This window comes from Petromyzon marinus, chromosome 24 (genome assembly GCF_048934315.1).
Source record: "Petromyzon marinus isolate PM22_M1 ecotype Great Lakes invasive population chromosome 24, UKy_Petmar_22M1.pri1.0, whole genome shotgun sequence".
Taxonomy (NCBI): Eukaryota; Metazoa; Chordata; class Hyperoartia; order Petromyzontiformes; family Petromyzontidae; genus Petromyzon; species Petromyzon marinus.
The window spans coordinates 18,958,177-18,964,578 of record NC_133690.1 but is presented as its reverse complement, the minus strand read 5'-3'; positions in this window follow the sequence as shown (position 1 = coordinate 18,964,578).

Genomic DNA, 6,402 nt, shown 5'->3' with positions numbered 1-6,402 from the left:
ACTAGCGAGTTGCACCTACGAAGGACGGTATCGGGACACACACACGAGGAGGTGGTTGACCACAACCACGCCCGGCCGCCTTTGTCTCTGCGGTGTCGATGATTGATTATACGCCGCACCGAGTACAGAACTCGTATATGGCGCTGAGTCGACCGAGGGGGACGCCCAGGACAGGTTCACAACATTCGCTATCGCTGTCATTTGTGAGCGGCCAATGGAGCTCGGTGTGGCCGAGTCGGTAGCGGAGCGCGCGCTGACCACTGCGCCACCGCTCCCCACGAACGCCGCCGCGATCCCCCGGGGAGCACGCGCAGCGAATGACGGATTCGCTCACCCCTAACCACCCCTCACCAGCCCTAACCACTCCTAACCACCCTTCACCACCCCTCTCTGCAGCGGTCGCCTCTCCGTAGGGGTCGGGTGTCTCAAAACGGAGCCGTCACAACAACAATGGGGAAGGAAGCGCCGCGGGGGAAGGGGCGAAGTTGAGTTCAAAATGCAGGACAACGATCCCCCGTGTGACCGTCAACGAGCCCATGGGCTTGCACACAAGTTGAGCAGCCACCCACCATTGTTACGGAGCTGATCTGGCCCATGCCCTTCAATCATGACCTACTCAGGCATTCGAGTCACCCAAGAAGATGACTCTATCCCGAGGGGCCACTTGAGCCAGCCCTTGGGACAGGAGGTCATAGAAGGCATCTGTACACAAGATAAATGCAAAGATCTCCCGTATAGCCTGCAGACTGTGTGGGGCAAGTGCTATTAGCGAGCACCTATGAAGGCGGGCACGGCAGAATAGGGGGTGTTGGCCAACACCGCTTTTGTCTCTCGAGCGGCAATGTTTACACACCGCACCAGGTACTCATTTGAGGCCGAGTAGACTTAGCGGATGCCCAGCACCGGTTCAGATGATCACTGGTGTTGGCCGTCAGCCGGAATCGAACTCGGTTCGCCGGGTTCATAGCGTAGCGCGTTAACCGCTACGCCGCTCCACACACACACTCGCATATAGTCACGCTCAATCTCCCACAGGAACACCTTCGCTGCGTGTCTGTCATCGTGTGACGATGGCACGGGGTGGCAGGGACTGTCACCAGTTGCCCAGACAGGGCTACCAGACCGGGCGAATTCGTGCGTAGCTGGGCATAGTCTTAAGCCCTTGTGAAATGTGACTTATAATTAATCAACATATTTAACTTTGTGCCGGGGCATTGTGCAAATGGCCGCTCCTTTTGTGCGCACTTTTTGGGCCACGATTCACCCAAAACATGAACCTGGCAATCCTGGTCGCAGACGAGGTACCGAGTGATTCCCGATAGGGGTGATACGGGGTGGTAGGCGTAGTGCAGGGTGGCAGCACATGTGCATGAAATATGCACGCACGTGTGTAACATGTGTGCGCAAACGTCCCAAAACATGCACACACAACATACAAAGTTCCCCCGTATAGCCTTAACAGACTGTAATGGCAAGTGCGGTTTAGCAAGTAGCACTATGAAGGCCGGCACGGCACGCGGTGGGGTGAGTGGCCATCACCACGCCATCTTTGTCTCCCTTGTGGCGATGTTTACGCATCACACCAAGTACTCATTTGAGGCTGAGTCGATCTAGGGGAGGCTCAACACCGGTTCAAATAATTGTCGCTGGTGTTGGCCGTGAGGTAACAATCGAACTTAGGTCGCCAGGTTAATAGTGCAGCGATCTAACCGCTACACCACTGCTCCTCACAGACACACAGACACACACTTGGACTTTATGCTTCCTTAAGCAGTGGCCACGTGTGTGTATTTCACGCCCTGCAAGTAAGCTGTGCTCATGTGTGTATGTGTGTATGTATGCGTGTGTCTGCTTGTGTGTCGGGGAATTGTAGGGTAGCGGTTAGCGCGCTGCGCTACGAATTCGGCGAGCGCTTACGGCCAAGACCGGTGACGATTATCTGAACCTGTCTTGGGCTTCCCCGAGGTCGACTCAGCCTCAAATGAGTACCTGGTGCAGTGTGCAAACATCGCCACTAGGGATACAAAGGCGGCCGGGTGTGGTGCTGCCACCGACCCCTCGCGTGCCGTGACCGGCTTTATAGGTGCTCGCTAACAGCGCTTGCTCCTACAGTCTGTTAAGGCTACACGGAGGATCTTTGTCTTTGTGTGTGTACACGCGCGTGTGCCTTGGCATAACTCGGTGCCCAGGTAGTGTGTGTCTGCCAGTCATCTCAGCAAGTCAACCCATAACACCTGGGACCGCCTGCCAGCAACGAGCCTTCCACACTTGACGGTGGGTCTCAACGTGCACCTAGCCTGGCGTGACCGTCACTTAGCGGCGAATGTGGGCTGCTGTTGTTGTTGTTGAGTGAGAGTGAGTGCGTGAGAGTGTCGTTGTGTGTGACTCGGCAGTGTCACGTTTACGGCTCCTGTCCGAGCAGGGTTCACGCGGCCCCGGTCTCATTCCTCACGGAGCGGCGCCGCGCCCGCCACCAGAGGCACGGGGCCAGCGGCACAAACGGGGGGGTCCCATCAGACCCCCCTCAGCGGGGACATGACCGCGCGCGGACCCCACTCGCACAAGCTGCTGCTGTCTCACTCCATCGAGGGGATACTGGGCAGAAGGAGTCCCCTTGGCGGGAGCCGCGACCCCGTTGCCATCACCACCTCGGAGAGGGGGAACCCCGGGGTCGCGCACCGGAGGGCGGAGGAGGAGGAGACCACGCGTGGGGTCCCAGAGGAGAGCGACGCGAAGGGCGAGCGACTCTGCACGGGTGAGAGAGACATCCTGACGAGGACGCGCGCACGGAAACGCGTGCAGACAGACACACATAGACACATAGAGACACAGGCGTACACACAGACATGCAGATACACACAGACATGCAGATGGACACAGGCGCATATAGACACACACGCACCGCCTCTCACATAAATACAAAGATCCCCCGTATAGCCTTACCAGACTTTAGGAGCAAGTGCTGTTAGCGAGTGGCACCTATGAAGACCGGCACGGCACACGAGAAGGCGTGTGTCCAGCACCACGCCTGGCCGCCTTTGTCTCCCTAGTGGCGATGTTTGCACAACGCACCAGGTACTCATTTGAGGCTGAGTCGACCTACGGTAAGCCCAGGACCGATTCAGATATTCGTCGAACTCGGTTCGGCGGTTTCGTAGCGCAGTGCGTCAACCATTGCGCCACCGCTCCCCCCCACCCCGCTTCCCACCCCGTGTCCCCCGCAGCGACCACTCCCTCCCTGCTGCCCGCACGTCACAGGCAATCCGACGTGGGAGTTGTTGGGGGTAGGGGCTAGGTCACGGCTAGTGCCCCCCCCACCCCGTTATAGGTCTGATAATAGCCTGAAGATACCCGGGGTTTTAATGAAAGGAAGGCCGGGGCTCATAAAGCGGAGAGAGATAGTGGCCGAAGTGACGAATTGAGCGGGCGTCACGGCGAGCAAACGAACGAGTCGCATCGCGCGTAACAACACCACAACCACCAGCACCACCACTACAACCACTATCACCACAATCAGCAGCACCAGCACCATCACCATCACCACAACCACCAGCACTACCACTACAATCACCATCACCACAACCACCAGCACCACCACCACCATCACCACAACCACCAGCACCACCACCAGCACTACCACCAGCACCAGCACCACCACCATCACCACAACTACCAGCACCACCACCAGCACTACCACCAGCACCATCACTACAACCAGCACCATCACCACAACCACAGGCACCAGCACCATCACCACAACCACCAGCACCACCAGCACCACCAGCACCAGCACCATCACCACAACCACCAGCACCACCAGCACCACCACCAGCACCACTGCCACAACCACCAGCACCACCAGCACCACCACCAGCACCACCGCCACAACCACCAGCACCACCAACACCATCAGCACCACCAGCACCACCAGCACCACCGCCATACACAACCATGCTCCACCTTACATCAGAATCTTCACACAGATCAAGCAAAACAACAGATGACTTCGCTCCTCAACCCAAACGCTCCTCCAACCAACACACAAACCACGTGGTTGGACAGAGCTTTGTCACCTGCAGCACCACACCTCTGGAACAACCTCCCCGAATAAATCCACACACTCGATTCCATCATCGTCACATTCACAGCCACAACTCAACAACACCACCGCCCTGTTGTATATTATAATATTATTATTCTTGTACATGAAGTTCGAATTTCATGTTGAGTTTGAATGTGATGATGGCGCTTTGAGTGGCGGATTTGTGCCGGATAGGCGCCGCGTATGTAAACAAAATAAAATTGACTTAGTTCCATTTATTTGGTATAGCCCTGTGAGCCATTCGGATCTTGAATCGGGTGCAACCGCAACAAACAAAAAACAAAAACATGAACGAGAAAACATTTAAAGTGACTATGTGACTGTGCAAACAGAAAATCCAGGAAAAAACATCAAAATATTCCTGAAATAGCACCGTACAAGAACGCTGTGTGCAAAAATTCCAGTGGGATGCAAGTCAAACAACAACAACAACCACAAGACAACTAGGATTAAGGCCATCAGTCTAACTCCGTACTACAATAAACAAAAACATGGCCAAACCAAAAAACGTTTTCGAAATCACCAAAATAAAGCCATAAATGCAATGTAACAGTGATCATAGGGAGTGTGACCGAATTTTTTTACAATAAACTACATAAATAACATGTAACACCAAAGGACAAAGGTCACGCGCCTGCACTGAGCGCCGTGACGGCTCCGAGCGCTCCTCTAGAGAACCGAGGCAGTGAGAAGCTTCGCGTCTAACAACGATCCCAAACATCTTGACCGTCTAACAACGATCCCAAACATCTTGACCCTCTACAAACGATCCCAAACATCTTGACCGTCTAAAATGACGATCCCAAACATCTTGACCGTCTAACAACGATCCCAAACATTCTGACCGTCTAACAACGATCCCAAAAATTCTGACCGTCTGAAACGACGATCCCAAACATTCTGACCGTATAACAACGATCCCAAACATTCTGACCGTCTAACAACGATCCCAAACATTCTGACCGTCTAACAACGATCTTAAACATTCTGACCGTCTAACAACGATCCCAAACATCTTGACCGTCTAACAACGATCCCAAACATTCTGACCGTCTAAAAACGATCCCAAACATTCTGACCGTCTAACAACGATCCCAAACATCTTGACCGTCTAAAAACGATCCCAAACATTCTGACCGTCTAACAACGATCCCAAACATTCTGACCGTCTAACAACGATCCCAAACATCTTGACCGTCTAAAAACGATCCCAAACATTTTGACCGTCTAACAACGATCCCAAACATCTTGACCGTCTAACAACGATCCCAAACATTCTGACCGTCTAACAACGATCCCAAACATCTTGACCGTCTAACAACGATCCCAAACATCTTGACCCTCTAACAACGATCCCAAACATCTTGACCGTCTAACAACGATCCCAAACATTCTGACCGGGCACGAGGCTCGGCCGGCACAGCGGGCGACTCGCAATCCGAAGATAAAAGTTAGCACCACAGTGCGGGGGCAGTCAACAGTGGTTGTCATATGGAGAGGCTCGGTCCCGCCATAGGAATGTGTAATTTCCACCACTGGCTAAGGGATATAAGCAGATGAGTACCATTTGAGGAGAAACTCACTCTGGCTTTGACTTGGAATTAGATTAATTCTCCAGCGTCATCTGATCATCATCATTCGCTGATAATCATCATCTAAGAATCGGTGATTCCAACATCATCATTACCACGATGGTGTTGATAGCGTCACCAAGCCCCGCCCATCACCCCGTTCAGCGGCACACATGGGAGCACACGTGATGCTCTTTCCCCCCACAGCTATTGTCGCGTTATCCGATTAAAGTCGAGTAATGGCACCGATCATCGGTAGAGTAATCCACCACGCGAATATTCAGACATCCAAACTCGAGTTTTCGGTTGTGTTGTTCCATTGCTGTGCTCTGTGTTTTTATTTTATGTTTGGCCTTTAATCAATCTGATGACCCAGGTCACTCTTGTAAACGAGACTCCTCCTGGTCTCGCGAGTTCTCACGCGGGCACTCAGAATCAAGTTGGAAGCGGTGGAACGTTGCCGTCCGCCCCCTCTGCCCCAGGTCGCCGCCGCGCCCGCACCGCGTTCACGCCGCTCCAGGTCTCCGCGCTCGAGGCGGAGTTCGCGATGTCGCGATACCCCGACCCCACGGCTCGGGGGATCCTGGCGGCCAGGCTCGACATCTCAGACTCGCGGATACAGGTGCGACTCCGGACCCTGGCGATCGGGACACACCGCCAACCACTGCACCACCGCACCCCGCTACTCCAAAGACGACAAAGATCCCCCGTATGGCCTCAACAGACTTT